We start from the raw sequence: 20,000 nt of genomic DNA, 5'->3' as shown, positions 1-20,000 counted from the left end.
TTTAGATAACAAAAATAGATAAATAAATTAATAGATGTATAGAATAGATAAACTGAATTAACATGAAAAAATGAAATAAAAGAAAATAAAAGGAAATAAAAGAGAATAAAATATGATAGAAGAAAATAGAGCATAGTAGAGTATATCAGAATAGAATATAATAGAATCAAATAGAATAGTACAGAATAGAATAGAATAGAATAGAATAGAATGGAATAGAATAGAATGAAATAGAATAGAATAAAATAGAATAGAAAATTATAAGATAATGAAATAAAATTACTCAAAACAAAATAAAGTGAAATGAAATGAAAAATAGAGACGATCACACAAACCAAACATAAAACAGAATAAAACAAATGACTAAGTACATGAAAAGATTAAAGAAAAACATAGTTAAGCCTCACTCCCCCGGGTATGCTTGACCAACTGGCTCCAAAAGGTAGTTAGCGTGCTTAAGCTAATCCCCGCATCTAACCAGCCAAACCAGTTTCCTATTTAGCTTACCACTAAAGGTACGTTTAGCTTGGTACGATTATTGCTCAACCATGATCGTTCATGGCTCAACGATGATCGTTCATGGCTCAACGATGATCGTTCGTGGTTCAATGATAATCGTACAACGATTTTCTAGAGCGCTAATGCTTTGTTTTTGAATGATGGGGCTGTTGTGCTTCGAGATGGAAGGTACGAGGCTGATAATTTGAAACAAATCCACAACTAACGCGCTTACCCAAATAGGATGCCAGTTAGTAGGATACGCGTCACCAGCTATCGGTTGTTCCAGTAGACTAATGATAATTCATACAGTGCAAAAACGTACCTTAAAAAGACTACGTTCTGATCTCATTCAATCCTGACAATAATTGTGTTGTCTTGGCTACTGCATGACGAAAACTACGTGTATTGAAGTTCGACATTTTGAAGGACTCGCAATCTTCAGTCCTTCTGATGTAGATGTCTTCCTGTAAGATGGATATTTGGGAGTCCTCAAAAGGCCAAGGGTAGAGCCTCTGAGAATCCAGAAAGGTCTTTAGGAAGGCTTGTTAGGCTTTCCAGATCTTGAGGCTGAGGACCTTCTTGTAGGGTTTGGAAAAAAAAAATCTTGCTTACAGGACTCAAAATGTGACCTCAAAGTCTTATCATGATACAACTCTGGAACATTTTTTCTCTATAAAAAATAACCTTTCAGTTCTTCCAGTCCACGATGTATTTTTCATCAAACTTCGTGTCCACAACGAGGTTGACATCAATACTTCAGTTAAAAACAACACCACACTCATAAACAAATCTTGCTTACAGGACTCAAAATGCGAGTCTGATCATGATACAACTCTGGAATATTTTTTTTTTCTCTATAAAAAATAACCGTTCAGTTCTTCCAGTCCACGATGTATTTTACATCAAGACTTCCTCGTGTCCGCAACGAGGTTGACATCAATATTTCAGTGAAAAACAACATCACACTCAAGCTCAAAAAAGAAAAAAAGAAAAAAAAATATCTTGCTTACAGGATTCAAAATGTGACCTCAAAGTCTTATCATGATACAACTCTGGAATATATATTTTTCTCTATAAAATAAGCTTTCGGTTCTTCCAGTCCACGATGTATTTTTCATCAAAACTTCCTCGTGTCCGCAACGAGGTTGACATCAATATTTCAGTGAAAAACAACACCACACTCAAGCTCCTCAAAAAAACAAAAAAAAAACCTGGGCGATGATTAAGGTTGGGTTCACAGCCTCCTTTGTCAACACGGTGGTAATGCTACAGCTGGCAGTCATACTAAAGAGGATGAACCAACATAGGCACAGCATCAGAGCGGGTCAAATGTCCGGTGGGGATTTTCTCCATGTGCACCGTAATAACCGGAGCAACGCCAAGATAATTGGTACATGAAAATCAGTCACGGACAGAAATGCCATCGAGTTCATTCAAAGAATAAAACAAATAAATAAATAAATAAACAAATAAAAATGGGGATATGAATCATTGATCCTTTTATCATTAAAAAAAAGAAGAAAAATAAAAATTTTGACCTCCCTCATCGCCTCAACAACTTTCTTTCCTTTTTTTGTATTTATATTATTGTCTTTCGTTTCTGTACTCTAAAGACATTTCGGTAAAAGAGGACGTTTGGTCTTTCGTGTCTTTCTCTTTCTCTCTCTCTCTCTCTCTCTCTCTCTCTCTCTCTCTCTCTCTCTCTCTCTCACTCTCACCCACACACCCACACACACACCCCACACACACACACACACGAACACATTACAAAAGCAAGAGAGGAGAAATACTTGGGAGTGTTAATAAAAGATAACCTGTCACCTGACAGACATATCAGCAGGATTGTGGCAGAGACATATGAACTACTGCAGAAGATTAAAGTGGCGTTCCATTATATGGATGAAGAGATGATGAAAAAACTCATCGAAAACCTGATACGTCCTAGATTGGAATATGTGTCAGTGGTATGATATTCACACACAGAGTGATACAAGTAATATTGAGAGAACACAAAAGACAGCAACCAAACTAGTCCCCAGCCTGGCAGATAATCCATATGAGGGGAGACTAAAAGCACTGGGTCTACCAACTTTGAAAGATTGAAGAGGAAGAGGTGACATGAGTACAGTGTTCAGGTCACTAAAGGGGATAAGTTGCATTGATAGAAGAGATCTGATTAAATATGGGAAGACTTTAAGAGGTCATGGAAGTAAATAAAAAAAAGATCACAGGTCGAAAGAATATGAAGAAATAGTTTCCCATAATAGATGTACAAATATATGGAATAGGTTTGGTGATACATCGCAAGCTTAAACAATACACTAGTTCAAATCTAAATGTGATCATTGGAAATCAAAGATATAGATTAAGTTGAAACCGTACATGAATTTGAGTCGAGATATGTTAGACAATTCGAGAATAGGAGACGGGAACCAACGAGCGTTGCTTCTTTCATGTATACTACAGTTAGGTAAATACAGTTTGGTAAATACACACACACATACACACACACACACACACACACACACACACACACACACACACACACACACACACACACACACACACACACACACACACAAACACACACACACACACACACACACACACACACACACACACACACACACACACACACACACACACACACAGACACACACACACGCGCGCGCGCGCACTAACATTCATACATATATGTACATAAGTATTAAGGAGAAAAAAAAGGATAACAGTTGTTTTCTCTATGGTAATATACCCTACATATATCATTCTGGCTGACGCTAGACAATTTTCCTCATCCCAAGGAACAGCCACCACAGTAGTCTCGATCAACTCCTTCGCTAAAGGTACTTTTTGCCCAGTACGATAATTAGCCTCCTCCTACCAAAGTCGATGGCGTGTGACGCGCATTTTACATCAAAGGATCACCAGACTCGTACTTTGCAGCTCAGAGCTAAACAGCCCCATCATTCAAAATACAAAGAATTAGTGCTCTAGTCAACCGTTTGACGGTCATCATTGAGCCATGAAGGATCATCGTTGAGGGATAATATCACCGAGAGAAATATACTTTAAGGACACTTAAACTACGGGTTTGCTTGTGTCTGTCTGTCGCCAGGCGATCTTAATCAGCCGAGCGGGAACGAAGAGGGGAACAGAGAGAAACTAGATTGGGAAAATGGCCACAGGGAGGAAATGACCTCATTCAGTGGCGAATTCAGTTTTGAATTTCAGGGGTTTCAGCCCTTACAGGGCGAGGGTACATTAAGGAGAAGGAGGATGTAATACCTCTGGAAACAACGATTATATTACATCTGAAACTACAACTACTACTACTATTCATATTAATAGTAGACTTACTGCTACAATTACTTATACAATAGCTTCTAGTGATATTGCAATTGAGTATACTATTTCTAATAATATTACAATTATTACTACTACTATTTCTACTAATACTAGAATTACTGCTACAATGACTCATAGCTTTTAATAATATTGTAATAAAGTATACTACTATTTCTAGTAATATTACAATTATTACTACTACTACTATTTCTACTAATACTAGAATTACTGTTACAATGACTTATACTATAGCTTCTAGTGATATTTGCAATAAAGTATACTACTATTACCTAATAATATCACAATCATTACTACTACTACTATTTCTACTAATACTAGAATTACTGCTATAATGACTTATACTATAGCTTCTAGTGATATTTGCAATAAGATATACTACTATTTCTAATAATATTAGTTATTATTTCTACTACTATTTCTACTAATACTAGAATTACTGCTACTATGACTTATACTATAGTTTCTAGTGATATTGCAATAAAGTATACTACTATTTCTAGTGATATTGTAATAAAGTATACTATTATTTCTAGTAATATTACAATTATTACTACTACTACTATTTCTACTAATACTAGAATTACTGCTACAATGACTTAGAGGGGTTTTACACGGTCTAACGCGGTTCGACAGACACGTGTTTAAAGTGATGTGTCAACGTGTGAACGGGGTATATGGGGTTTAACCAACGTCTTCGACAACCAAATACCCCGTTCACACGTTCACACATCACTCTAAACACGTGTCTGTCGAACCGTGTTCGACGAACCAGACAGTGTAAGCCCCCTCTTATACTATAGCTTCTAGTGATATTGCAATAAAGTATACTACTATTTCTAGTAATATTACAATTATTGCTACAACTACTATTACTACTGGCACTACAACAACTACTACTTTTAATTCATCCTTCATATTTTGTTTCACTAAAACTCTTTCTGTCATACTTACGGGACTCGAGTGAGTTTGAATAGAAACGACTTTGGTACAATAATCTATTTTTCGAAATCCAAACGTCAAATCCCAAATGCGTCATGTAGTGAGAAGCTGAACGAGGAACCGAGAGAAGTTTATTCGAATATTAGATTCATTGTTGAATTGTCCTTAGGGAAGTCTAGAATAGTGTAAGCATAGTCGTCGTCTTTTAGTTTTTGAAATTCACAAGATTTGACGAAAATGTCGAAGGAGTGATGACGATGGAAGTTCGGCGTCAGACGATTTTATTCAGTTTAGTTAGGGGGGTGGGGGGTGAGGAATTATGTATGAGAAATTGACACAGCCCGAAGGGATTTCTCCCCGTCTTCTTTTCTACATAAGGGGACGGAGAGGGTAGGGGTCGCCGAATTAATGAAGCGGCATGGCTGTGAATGTGCTGTGTCTTGCGACACTGCTTCTGACCCAGGGGATTGGACGAGATGCAGGGATGACCCGTCATCTAGGAGGTACCAAGATAAGAGGGAGGGAAGAGGGTGGAGGGGAGGGGAGTATGTAGGGGATGGAATGGGTGGGAGTGGTTTCTGTGCCTTTGTCTTTTGGGTACTTCCCTTGCAAGGGAGGAAAAAGCCTTTGGTATATGTATGTATGTAGTTAGGGAACTATGTTGCCACTGTGATCTATGCCAATTCCCTTAAAATACCCACAAGGAAATTTGGATTTCCACATTTTTCCCCACAAAAAGAAGGTATTATTATACTGTATACACAAATAAGTTCATTGCAACATATAATTTGCTCACAAAGCATCCCATGTGAGCAAATTTCTCAGACACAAATTTGCGGAAAATTCCCCACAAAATGGCATCGGTTTAGGGAAGGTCACTAAGATAGCGAAAGATGTCGAGAATCACCAAAGAAATAAGGTCAAGTGTCCCCCTCTTCCTTAGTTCCACTGATACCTTAGTACCAAGACTTGTAGCCCTGTAGCCTTAATACAATGGGTCGCGGATGGACACTGAAAAAAGAAAGGAGATTAGGACGATAGCATCGAGTACTGATCACATGATCATCCCCGAGGAACATCTGAATATCGAATTTGCTCGACCTCGAAGTCGCTCTTGTACAGAAACTCATGATTTCGTAGAAGGACGATTTGCAGAGTTCGGAAATTGTGGACTTCAATCATCAACTGGGTTCTGTTTCGAGTAGTAGGTGTCCAACATTTGTTTACCTCAGTCGTGTCTTTCTGGGATAAAGGCGAGTCCATTTGATGAATAGATTCATACTCACTCACTCAGTCACTCACCCAATTACTCAATCATTTAATCATTCACTCACTCACTCAATCTCACTCAATCACTCGCTCACTCACTCAACCATTCACTCACTCATCCACCCACTCAATCACTCACTAATTCACTCACTCATGCATACATTCACTCAATCACTCAATCACTGTCACTCAAGCACTCACCCACTTATTCACTCCGTCAATGACTCACTCAAGTCACTAATTCACTCACTCACTCACCAATTCACTCACACACTCAACACTCACTAACTTAATCACTCACTCACTCACTCACCAACTCATTCACTAACTCACTCAGTCAATTACTCACTCAAGTCACTAATTCACTCACTCACTCACCAATTCACTCACACACTCAACACTCACTAACTTAATCACTCACTCACTCACTCACCAACTCATTCACTAACTCATTCACCCACTCACTATGAAATGTGTACCCGTAGCGAAGAAGTCACGGTAGGTCAATGCGACTTGTAATTGATATCCTTAATAAGGACAGATACATCGGTGCCTGGGGCTGGTTAGCAGGCGTGGTTGTAATGGTTTCGCTGCATCGCATCACCCTACAGTTATTCGTGACTTGTTTCCTCATGTACTACATACTTACATATGAAATTCTGTTTTTATCCACAGATTTTTGGTTCTCTCTCTTTTTTTCTCTCTCTATTTGTTCTCTCTCTCACTCTTCTCTCTGTTCTCCCTCTCTCTTCTCTCTCTCACTCTTCTCTCTCTTCTCCCTCTCTCTTCTCTCTCCTCTTTCTCTTCCTCTCTCTCTCTCTCTCTCTCTCTCTCTCTCTCTCTCTCTCTTTCTCTCTCTCTCTCTCAATTCTCTCTTTCTCTCTCTTTCAATTCTCTCTCTATCTCTCTCGCTCCTCTCTCTCTCTCTCTCTCTCTCTCTCTCTCTCTCTCTCTCTCTCTCTCTCTCTCTCTCTCAATTCTCTCTATCTCTCCCCCCTTCTCTCTCACTCACACTGTCTCTTCTCTATCTCTCTCACTATTTCTGCTCTCTCCCTCTCCCTCTCTTTGTGCCTCTCTTTCTCACTCTGTTTTATTCGTTATTTGTTGTCCACCGAATAGCCTGACGGCAGTTTCCTTCTCATCCTTAATCCACAATAATCCACTGCAATCCACTGTAATCCAGGCTAAAAGGAAATTAAGAATAACATTGCCAAGGTCGGCACTCGGGGACAGACTTAGACATAAACAACACAATTGGACTTAATCCACCTCATGGGAGGTCAACTGAACAATTCTTTTTTCTATTATTTTCAAAAGAAATTTTTTATTTAAAAAAAAAAAAGTCCTATTATTGTATTCCAATTGTATTTTATATATATATATATATATATATATTTATATAATATACATGTATACACACACACACACACACACACACACACACACACACACACACACACACACACACACACACACACACACACATATATATATATATATATATATTATGGGAAAGGTGGAGGGGGAAACACGGGTCTTTATCTGATTATCGAGTTTATTCCTGACCGGTTTCGCTTACAATATTTCTTCAATAGCTACACTCCTCTGAAGAAGCTATTGTAAGCGAAACCGGTCAGGAATAAACTCGATAATCAGATAAAGACCCGTGTTTCCCCCTCCACCTTTCCCATAATTTGTCCCAATGTCTCTACATATATATATATATATATAATATATATATATATATATATATATATATATATATATATATATATATATATATTGACCTGATTCTAAGTGGCAGAAAATAAGTTCCTCTCGTTGATACATAGAGGGTACATGGTAGTGGACTTCTTGTCCCCCTCGACTAAGGGATGGGTGAATAAAATCGTCTGCAGAAACATGTCCTTGGAAAATCTAGAAACTGCACAGAAGGGGTTAATGCATCGCTACAATAGTGTGTCTGAACCCAAGAATGTGGATGACAAAGTTCCTCAGAGCATTACGAGAAAAAGACTCCATCTTCCTCTTCCTCTATTTCTCTTCCTCTTCCTCTTTTTCCTCTTTCCTCTCGAGGAAGGATATATGCATAACTCCCACACACGCATGAGGAGGAGGAGGAGGAGAGGGAGGAAGAGAGTGGGGATGAGAAGGATGAAAGAGATGAGGGGGAGGAGGAGGGGAAAGATGAGGAGGAGAGGGAGGAGGAGGGGAAAGATGAGGAGGAGAGGGAGGAGAAGGGGAAGAGGAGGAGAATAGGAGAAGAAAGATAACAAAAGAGAAATAGAAGATGAAGAAGTATAAAGAGAAGAGGAGAAAAATGAGGTGGAGAGGGAGAAGAGAAGGAGGAGGAGAAATGGAGAAGAAGGAATAAGAGAGAAAAAAGAAATACGAGGAGACGGAGAGGGGTGAATAAAAGAGGAGGAAGAGGAGGAAGAAGGAGGAGGAAGAGGAGAAAGAAAGAGGAGAAAGAGAAGGAGGAAGAAGAGGAGGAGGAGGAGGAGAAGAGGCGGAGAAGGAAGAACAGAAAAAAATATATGAGCAGACTCAGGAGGAAGAGAAGAGTAGGAGGAAGAGAAAGAGGGGATAAGGTGGAAGAGAAGAGGAGGAGGAAGAGGAAGAGGAAGAGGGGAATGAGGACGAAGAGAGGATCAAACTGAAGGCGAAACAGGAATGGGAAATGTCTTATGTGGGAGAGGGCGATGTCTTGCCTGGAGGAACGGCGGGAGAAGATGAAGAACCTTCGGGAATATTACGAAGAAGAGTCCAAGAAAGCTTCTGGAAGCTGATCAGAAGAGTCTGCTCCGTGTTTTTTTTTTTTTTTTTTTGTGTGTGTGTGTGTGTGTGTGTGTGTGTGTGTGTGTGTGTGTGTGTGTGTGTGTGTGTGTGTGTGTGTGTGTGTGTGTGTGTGTGTGTGTGTGTGTGCGCGCGCGTTGATTTTAGGCACCTGAGACTACATAGACAGATAAATGAACAAAAATAAATGTATAAACAAATACATAAATGAATGTATAGATAAATAAATAGATATACATATGAATAAATAAATGAATAAATAAATAAGTGAATAAATAGAATAAACAATAATGAATAAATAGATAGAGAAACTGATAAAATAATTAATAGATAAACAGAAAGTAGGTAGTTGAACTAATAGATAAATGAATAAATGAATAAATAGATAAATAAAATAAACGGATATATGTGACACACAGTGCACAAGTTAATGAGCAAGTGACGCATAAAGATAAGAACAGAAAGCGCTATGCTAAAGCAATAAAATCCGAGAATAGATTAATAATGATAAGAAATAAAATTGATAAAGAAACCATCAAAGTAATTCCAAAAGAAAGACCACAGGAAGTTCACCACATCATTTTTTTTTTTTTTTTTTACATTTTCACACGATTAAATTACTTAAAGTGCCCGCACAGTAGGCATTTTTCACTAACATGCTACTTGCTTTTGCTACCTTGAGTTGACACTAATTCAGCTACGATCTTTTGGTTTGCCAGATTTCAAAAGGTCAATTTAGTTTTGTGTCATATAGTGAGAGACTGAATGACGAACTAAGGGTAAACCTAGAATACGAATGTTAAGGCCCCTACACACTGTCAATCATGATTGCACAATATTCATGATTGCGCCAGCATATCCTGTGTGAGTGGGTGTGATTGAGTGTTTGCGCAGATGATTGAGGAATTTCCAACACGGTTTGATTTTGTAAGCTCAAGCATAGTAGTTACACCATCATGAGTGATAGTTAGTAGCGATGATTGCGCCAACAGCTGTCTTTCCCTTGTAACCATGGTGAGCACACAGGACACTCAGGAATTTTGGAGGGAGTTCATCCAACTCCACAAACTCCAAGAGGTAAGTAATGATTGCTCAATCTTACTGATTGTGTGGCCCAAACAATGCTTGCACAATCTCGATGACTGTGCAATCATGACTGACAGTGTATAGGGGCCTTTAGAAACATTGTTGAGATGCTCTTTCGGAAGTCTAGAATATTGTAACCGAAGTTGTTTCTATTCCAATGGAAAAGCAAAAGCAAGTAGCATGCTAGCCTAATGTGCCGCCAGGTTTATGGATTTATTTTATCTGCCGACAGGCAATTTGATTCAACCAAAGGAACACACACACACACACACACACACACACACACACACACACACACACACACACACACACAAATATACCAAACAACAAAAGGATTAAGTCTAAGATTTTGGAGGAGGTGGGTGAGTGCGTGGGGAAGGAATTCATATAAACGCTCATATTAAAAAAATATATAGAATAAGGATATAAAAATGTCAAAATATCAAGTATAAACCAGACTTATGTCTTATTAGAAAAAATAAAAGAAAATGACAATAATCATCACCATGAATGCTTCCAGAAAGCTTCCAGAAAGCTTCTGGAAAGCTTCATAATGCGGGACGACGCTTCCTGCATGACCAGAGCTTCCTCGAGCATGACGTCACTGGTGGTGGTCGTGAAGATCTCATTGTAGAGTTCTTTCCGAAGTGGGTCCATCCCCCCCCCCCATTTTTTTTTCTTTTTTCTTTTTTTTTCGTTTAGTCTTCCTCTCTTCCTTTCTTTTTTCTTTTCTTTTCATCTTATTTCTTTCATTCATTTGTTCATTCTTTCTTTCCCCTTTTCTTTGTTTTTTCTTTTTAATTTTCTTTTTTGTTTTCTTTTTCTTTTTTCTTTTCTTTCGTTCTTCCATTCTTTTTTCTTTTTTCTTTCATTTTTTCTTTTTCTTTCGTCTTATTTCTTTTTTTTTCTTATTTCTTTTTTCTTTTCTTTTTTCTTCTTTTCTTTCCTCGAGAATCGAGTGACACCCCTGGGGCCCAAAGAAAGAAGTGGAGACATTTGGGACATTTGGACGAGGGACCGAGGGAGTGAAGGAGTGAGGGAGTGAGGGAGTGAGGGAGTGAGGGAACGAGGGAACGAGGGAGTGAGGGAACGAGGGAACTAGGGAGTAAAGAAGCGAGGGAGCAAGGGAATGAGGGAGCGAGGGAGTGAAGAAGAGAGAGAGGGAGTGAAGAAGAGGGAGAGAGGGAGCGAGTGAGTGAGTGAGTGAGTGAGTGAGGGAGTGAGAGAGCGAGGGAGTAAAGAAGCGAGGGAGCGAGGAAGTGAGGGAGCGAGGGGAAGAAGAAGCGAGGGAACGAGGGAGCGAGGGAGTGAAGGAGCGAGAGAACGAGGGAGCGAGGGAGTAAAGAAGCGAGGGAGTGAGGGAACGAGGGACCGAGGGAGTGTGGGAACGAGTGAGTGAGGGAGTGAGGGAGGGAGTAAAGAAGCGAGGAAGCGAGGGAATGAGGGAGTGAAGAAGCGAGGGAGCAAGGGGGGAGTGAGGGATTGAGTGATGGAGCGAGGGAGCGAGGGAGTGAGGGATTGAGTGATGGAGCGAGGAAGCGAGGAGTTTTCGACGTAAACTGGAAGAAGAAGAGATGAGGAGAAAGAGGAATAAGTGATGGGAGTAAAGAAAGGGAGAAGAGAGACGGGAAGAAAAGAGTGAGGGGGGTTCAAGAAAGAGAGGGGAGGAGGGAAGGGGAGAGAAGACATATGAGAGGGGACGGAAGCGAAAAAGAGATATGGGAAGATGAATGGGAGGGGACGAAAAAGGGGGAGAAGAGTCGGAAGAAGAAGAAAAAAGAAAAGAAGAAAAATAGGGAAGAGAAAAACAAGAAAAAATAAGAATGAAATAAAAATGAAATAAATGAAAAGAAGAAGAAGAAAAGAAAAAAGAGAAGAAGAAGAAGAAGAAGAAGAAGAAGAAGAAGAAGAAGAAGAAGAAGAAGAAGAAGAAGAAGAAGAAGAAGAAGAAGAAGAAGAAGAAGAAGAAGAAGAAGAAGAAGAAGAAGAAGAAGAAGAAGAAGAAGAAGAAAGAAGAAGAAGAAGAAGAAGAAGAAGAAGAAGAAGAAGAAGAAGAAGAAGAAGAAGAAGAAGAAGAAGAAGAAGAAGAAGAAGAAGAAGAAGAAGAAGAAGAAGAAGAAGAAGAAGAAGAAGAAGAAGAAGAAGAAGAAGAAGAAGAATGAGAAGACGAAGACAAAGAAAAAAAGAAGGCAGAAAAAAGAAGAAGAAGAAAGGAGGAAGAAGGGAGAGTAAGAGGGAGAGAGAGTGGGAAAAGGGTGAGAAGAGAGAAAGGAACTGAGGAAAGAGAAGAAGAGAGAAGAGAGAAGAGAGGGAAGAGAAAATGCGAGAGCGAAATTAGGAATGGCCGATTCTCTTGGAATGGGAATTGGCCGGGAATGTCTTCGTTTCGCACTTGGCTGCCGAGTGCAAGTGAAGACCCGGAAACAGGGATCGGGGTGGGGGGTGGGGGTTCAGGGGCAGGGGAAAGGAAAAAAAGACAAGCATTGACAGGGATAGGGTCAAGGACAGGGAGGGACAGGGGCGTACGCACGTACGCACACACGCAGGCGCACACACGCACATGCACTCACACACACTCACACGCAAGCACACACACACACACAAGCACAAGCACACGCACACATGTACACGCACACACAAGCACACGCACACATGTACACGCACACGTATACGCCCATGCACACACACACACACACACACACACACACACACACACACACACACACACACACACACACACACACACACACACACACACACAAGCACACCCGCGAGCCATAGGCGCGTTGTGCCATCGCACAGGACAACAGTGATATTCATTATCATTTATTTATTTATTAATTTATTTATCTATTTATTTGATTTATCTATTAATTCATTAATTTATTTAATTTAATTAATTTTACTTATTTATTATTGTTATTATTATTATTACTATTATTATTGTTATTATCATTATTATTAATTATACTGTTATACTGTTTTGTTGTTGTTGTTATTACATTATTATATCATATCATATATTAATATATTATTATATTATTATATTACTTTTATATTATTATACTATTATGTTATTATGTTATTATATTATTATATTATTATATTATATTGTCATATTATTATTATATTATATTATTATCATATTATTATATTATTATCATATTATTATTATATTTTATTATCATTTTTTTGCTCAAGTGTTGTCCGTCAAGGCACTTGTGTCCGAATGGACGTACCCGGCTATCTGTGTGCCTTTGTTCACATTCCTTCCTTCCCCCGGTCGCCGCCCCAACAGCTGATCGACCGCAAGAGCATTTGAGAGAATGACGCAATCTCAGCACATTCTCAAGGGACAGCTGGCTGAGATGATACGTGTGTGCGAGTATAGGAGTGTATGTGTGTGTATATGTTTGTGTGTACGAGTGGCCGTGTGTGCACATGTACATGTAGGTACGTATGTGTTATAAGGAGCATTTTTAGTAGTAGAACTAGTACTACTAACACTAGTAGTACCAATGTGTATTATTAATTGTTGTAGTGGTTATAGTAACGTTAACAGTATGAGGGAGGGTCACCATATATATGAAGAGGTGGGGATAAACCAGCTTCGGCTCTCGGGCCCTGTGCTGTGTCTTGCTGCATTACTTCTGACCCGGGTAGTGGGCGGGGACCAGGGATGGGCCTAATCTACGAGGAGCTAAGAAGAAGAGGAAGGAAATGGTTGATGGACAGGTATGGAATGGATGAGTGGAATGGCTATCTATCCCTTATAATGGGGAAGAAGTCTTTTGGTACATAGATGGACGGATGGATAGATAGATTGATAGGAATATAGATAGGTATATAGATAGATAGGTATATATAAATATATATAGGTATATATAGAGACATATATATATATATATATATATTAGAAATATCAGTTGTAGTAATAGTCGCAGTAGATGTAGTAGTGGTGATGGTGGTAGAGGTAGTAGTATTAGTAGTTCTAGGACATACGCAGTCCCTCCCTTTTTCTTTATTTCTTTTCTATGCTAACGTATCTATCTTTTCTCTTGTCTGCCATTCCCCATTTTCAATTTGTTACACACTAAATTCATTACCCTTCCCTGTGTTCCTTTCCTTTGTATTGTAACGATGGCTGCCTCGTCTCTCCCCCTCTTGCTTTTCATTCTTTTATCCTCTCCGTTCTTCTCTCGTGTTGTCTTTTATTGTACTTAGTTACCGCATTTCTCAAGCATTTTGTTTTGTTTTGTTTTATCCTTTTGCACTGTTTTTCGCCATTTTGGCTTCCGTCGCCATCTTGTTACCTTGGACAAGGTGGTCATGTTTTCGGTCGTGTTTGTTTGTTTGAGTGTTATCGATTTTTGGTTACTTTTTTTAATGTATTTTTTTCTGTCTTTGTGGAAGTCTTTGTGGAAGTTTTTGTGGAAGTCCGTTAGTGGAAGTCCGTGTGGAAGGCCCGTTGTTTCTTTACGTACTCAGAGACTTCCATGGCTTCCCGTGGTTTCGTCCTTCCTATCCTTCCTGTCCTTATATCCTTCTCTCCTTCCCACCCCATCCCTCAATCCCGACCTCGGCCCAAACCCTCACTCCTACCCACCACCCACGCCCGTCTGCCCATGTAAGAAAGACATGGAAGAAATCCACACAAAGAAACAAGACTTGTTTTCCTGCATATGCAAAAAAAAAAAAAAAAAAAAAAAAACACTCGTATTTCATTTTTTCAGGTTTCGTAATTGTTTTCATTTCAGATCTTTTTATTTCATCTCGCCTTTTCTTTCTTTTTTAATCTTTCGTTCTGACGACTTTCAATGTCTTTCTATCAATCCTTTCGTTGAATATTGATTGTAGCCTATTTTTAGTTAGGTCGTTAGCTTCATTTCTACTTTCATTTCAAAACTTTCTTGTGTCATTTCCAAGATAAGTTATTTGTCCTATTTTCGTCCCAATCTAAATCCATTTTCACTTTAGTTTTCATGTAAATTATCTTAGATATTTCAATAAATGACTTCATCATAGCAAAAAGGGTGACATAAAAAAGACAAAAATAAATACATGAATAAAAACACAAACAAACAAACAAATAAATAAATGAATAGATAAATAAATTGATAAATGAATAGATGAATGAATAGATAAAATAAATGAATAAATGAATATACAATTCTTTAAGCAAATTATTGAATAAATATGTATGTAAAAAATGAATAAATAATAAAAAAACAAACATAAATGAAACGTTCTGGAGTTTATCACATAAGATAAATTTCACAATTTTGCAAAAAAAAAAAAAATCTTAAATATCTTTGCAATTAAAGTCACATTGATTCAGTTTATGCTCAAATGGCAGATTACGTGATTAATTAATTCGCATAAACCCTGTTGTGTTTTTACAACATTTCATATACTCCAAAAGTAACTAATCGTGAAAATTAATAATGTGTGTGATACACCATGGTCTTGGATCACGTGTTGGACTCGTGATCAACAGTTATTAACCTCCCGGATGAGAGCTCAGAGCTCGTATGACCGATCTATGGGTAATACTGTGACCTTACACGCACACACACACCCAACTCCCCCGCCCACGAGAGTTAGAATAACAACCCGTAGCGCAGCGGTACTGAAATGATTTCAGCCCTAGGCGGGATTCTAACCCGGACCGCCGTAGTGTGTGTGTGTGTGTGTGTGTGTGTGTGTGTGTGTGTGTGTGTGTGCGTGTGTGTGTGTGCATGCGTGTGTGTGTGTGTGTGTATGCGTGTGTGTGTGTGCATGTGTGTGTGTGTGTGTGTGTGTGTGTGTGTGTGTGTGTGTGTATGCGTGTGTGTGTGTGTATGTGTGTATCAGAAGGTATGTGTGTGTGATTCTCCATGATCTTGGATGACGTGTTGGACTCGTGATCGACAGTTATTAACCTCCCGGATAAGAGCTCAGAGCTCGTATGACCGATCTATGGGTAATACTATGACCTTACACGCACACACACATCCAAATCCCCGCCCACGAGAGTTGGAATAACGACCCACAGGGCAGCGATACTGAAATTAATTCAGCCCTGGGCGGGATTCGAATCCGGACCGCAGTAGTGTGTGTGTGTGTGTGTGTGTGTGTGTGTGTGTGTGTGTGTGTGTGTGTGTGTGTGTGTGTGTGTGTGTGTGTGCGTGTGTGTGTGTGCGTGTGTGTGCGTGTGTGTGTGTGTATTCACATTGGTCTTTGGATCATGTGCTGGACTCGTGAACGACAAGTATTTCCTTCCAGGAAGAGATATCAGAGTTCGTATGACCGATCTATGGGTAATGCTGTGACCTTACACACACATACACCCTCAACTCCCCGCCCACGTGAGTTGGAGTAACGACTCGAAGCGCAGCGATACTGAAATTATTTCAGCTGTGTGTGTGTGTGTGTGTGTGTGTGTGTGTGTGTGTGTGTGTGTGTGTGTGTGTGTGTGTGTGTGTGTGTATGAGAAACAGCATCTTGATACATCTTTTTATCCATTACTTTATTTCCATACACAAACACTTTGGCAATGTTGTAGATATGGCTCAAGGGAAAAAATGTATCTATCGTGGGTTGTAAGTAGATCTTGACAAAAATAAAATAAAAAATAAATAAAAAATAAAAAATAGAAAATAAAATAAAAACATAAATAAAATAAAACATAAAATAGAATAGAAAAATTTAAATGAAATAGATAAAAGAAGAAAAAAAAAAGAAAAAAAAAAAGAGAAAATAAGCCAAGGGGGAGAACCAATAACAACATTGGTGGGAATTTTCGTCTTTACATGCAACGGCCCTGATTGCATTCTGGAAGAGATTTTACATCGAGGACTTTTTTTTTTTTTTTTTTTTTACGAGAACGCGAATACACGAAACACACACACACATACATACACAAACACACACACACACACACACACACACACACACACACACACACACACACACACACACACACACACAGGTTCGAAGTTGAAGTCCATTGGTTCATGATATGGGCTCGGTTTCCAGGGTTCAATGTTATTTTATTTTTCGAGGTTTTGTCGTCAAGGCTAAAGAGAGGAGTGTTCTCTCAACAAAATCTGGACAGAGTTCGGTTTGATTGTTCGAATGTTCGAAGATTCGAATGTTCGAAAGTTCGAATGTTCGAGGGTTCGAGGATTAAAAAATTCCAAGGTTCGAAGGTTTTAATATTAGAAGGTTCGAATGTTCGAAAATTCGAGGGTTCAAAAGTTCGAATATTCGAGGGTTTGAAGATTAAAAAAATTCCAAGGTTCAGTGGTCCGACTATTAGGTTTGAATGCTTGGGTTTTTGAATGTTTTAGATATTTGAAAATTTGAGAGTTTAAAGGTTCAAGGTTAGAAAATTTGAGGGTTCGAATGTTCAAGTCTTTAAATGTTTGGATTTTTGAATGTTCAAATGTCTGACGGCTCGAATGTTCGAATGTTTAGTAATTTACATGTTTGAATGTTTGAGCGTTTGAATGTTTGAATATTTGAAGGCTTAAAGGTTTGAAGGTTCGAAAGTTTGAAGGTTTGAAAGTTTGAAAGTTTGAAGGTTTGAAATTTTGAAAGTTTGAAGATTTGAAGGTTTGAAGGTTCGAAGGTTAAAAATTTGAAGGTTTGAAGTTTTGAAAGTTTGAAGATTTGAAGGTTCGACAGTTTGAAGGTTCGAAAATTCGAAGGTTTGAATTTTCGAAAGTTTGAAGATTTGAAGGTTCGACGGTTCGAAGGTTCGAAGGCTTGAAGGCTCGAAGGTTCGAGGGTTTGAAGGATCTGAGGTTTGAAGGTTAGAATATTTGAATGTTTGAAGATTTGAAGGTTCGACGGTTCGAAGGTTCGAAGATTTGAAGGCTCGAGGGTTCGAGGGTTTGAAGGATCTGAGGTTTGAAGGTTAGAATATATGAAGGTTTGAAGATTTGAAGGTTCGACGGTTCGACGGTTCGAAGGCTCGAAGGTTAGAGGGTTTGAAGGATCTGAGGTTTGAAGGTTAGAATATTTGAAGGCTTGAATATTTGAAAATTCGATAATTTGGCGATTCGAAGGTACGACGATTCGAAAGTTCGAATATTCGAAGGCTCGAAGGCTAGAGGATCGATATTTGGATTTGGGTACAAGTCAGTGCACAAAAGTGGACAACCTGGTCTGTTTGCACTCACTCAAGCCTGAAGGAGGAACGAAGGCAAGAGGAGGAGGAGGAGGAGGAAGAGGGGGGTGATGGGGAGGATGAAGAGGAGGAAAAATAGTAGAATGAAGATGCACAGACGGAAGTGGAGAAATAGGAGGAGGAGGAGGAGGAGGAGGAGGAAAAAGGAGGAGGAGGAGGAGGAGAGAATGAAGAGGAGAAAAAAGGAGGAGGAGGAGGAGGAGGAGAAGGAGGAGGAGGAGAGGAGGAAGAGGAGGAGGAATAGCAAAATGAAGATGCAGAGAAGGAAGTGGAGAAATAGGAGGAGGAGGAGGAGGAAGAGGAGGGAGAGGAAGAGGAAGAAGGAGGAAAGGAAGAGGTGGGAGAAAGAAAGAAGCTGAAGAGCAAGAAGATGATGAGGAATAGGAAGCTGAGGATGAGGAGACGGAAGAGAAGAGAAGGGAAGGAGGAGAGGGAGGAGGGGAGGAGGAGAAGACAGAAGGAGGAGGAACAATAGAAAATGAAGAAAGGAATGAAAGGAGGAGGAGGAGGAGGAGGAGCACAGACAAGAGGAAGAGAGAAAGACAAAAAAGAAAAAAGAGACAAGAAAATGCATGAGAAGAGGAACAGGACAAAGAAGATGGGCGTGGAATAGGGAATGGAGTTGGGCGTGGAGTTGGGCGAAGAATTGGGCGAGGAATTGGGTGAGGAATTGGGAAAGGAATTGGGTGTGGAGTTGGGCGAAGAGCTGGGCGAGGAATTGGGTGTGGAGTTGGACGAGGAATAGGGCGTGGAATTGGGCGTGGAATTGGGCGTAGATTGGGCGTGTAGTTGGGCGAGGAATTTAGCGTGGAGTTGAGTGAGGCGTTGGGGAAGAAATTGGGCGAGGAATTGGGCGAAGAATTGGGAGTGGAATTAGATTTTGGAGTTGGGCTTGGGGTTGGGCGTGGATTTGGGTTTGGAGTTGAGATTGGAGCTGGGCCTAGAATTGGGGGTGGAGTTGGGGATGGAATTGGGCGTGGAGTTGGGCGAGGAATTGGGGGTGGAGCTGTTCGTGATGTTGGGTGCGGAGCTGGGCGCGGAATTGGGGCTTGGAGTTGGGTGTGGAAATGGGCGTGGAGCTGTGCTTGAAGAAGTTGGGCGCGGAATTGGGGCTTGGAGTTGGGCTTGGGGTCTTTGGGAAAATGGCAGATAAAAAAGTAAATGGTCAGCCTCATGCCTAGGGATCAATAAAAATAGAGAGAGAGACAGAGAGAAAGAAAGAAAGAGAGAGAGAGAGAGAGAGAGAGAGAGAGAGAGAGAGAGAGAGAGAGAAAGAGAGAGAGATAAGACAGAGAGAGAGTCAGACAGAGAGAGAGGAAGAGCGAAGAATAAGGAGTGAAAGAAAGAAGGAAGGAAGGAAAGGGTTAAAGGGAATTAAAGAAGTAGAATGAAGAAAATGAAGTGAGAGATGATGCTGAGTGAAGAAGATGAGGAGGAGAGGGAACCGTGGTGGTGATGACGAAGAGAAAGAGGAGGAAGAGGAGGAGGAGGAGGATGAGGATGAGGAGGAGGAAGAAGAGGAGGAAAAAAGATCTGAAAAACGGTGAAAGAAGAAGGAAGAAGGAAGGGAAGAAATGGGGTGGAGGAAGGAGGACGAGGAGAGGAGGAGGAGGAGGAGGAGGATAAGGACGGCTTCTCTTTCATCGTCACCAACACCATCTCCACCAACACCATATCCGACACCATTGTCACTATCACCACCAAGGAGGTGGCCTGAGTCTGGAGGGAGAGGGGGGAGGAAGGTGGTGGAGGGTGGGGGGAGGGATGGGTCGCAAGATGGTTTGTGTGTGTGTGTGTGTGTGTGTGTGTGTGTGTGTGTGTGTGTGTGTGTGTGTGTGTCTGTGTGTGTGTGTCTGTGTGTGTGTGT

The sequence above is a fragment of the Oratosquilla oratoria genome, chromosome 22 (assembly GCF_046742065.1).
Source record: "Oratosquilla oratoria isolate Oo_2021 chromosome 22, ASM4674206v1, whole genome shotgun sequence".
NCBI classification, from domain to species: domain Eukaryota; kingdom Metazoa; phylum Arthropoda; class Malacostraca; order Stomatopoda; family Squillidae; genus Oratosquilla; species Oratosquilla oratoria.
This window is presented reverse-complemented; position numbering follows the sequence as displayed.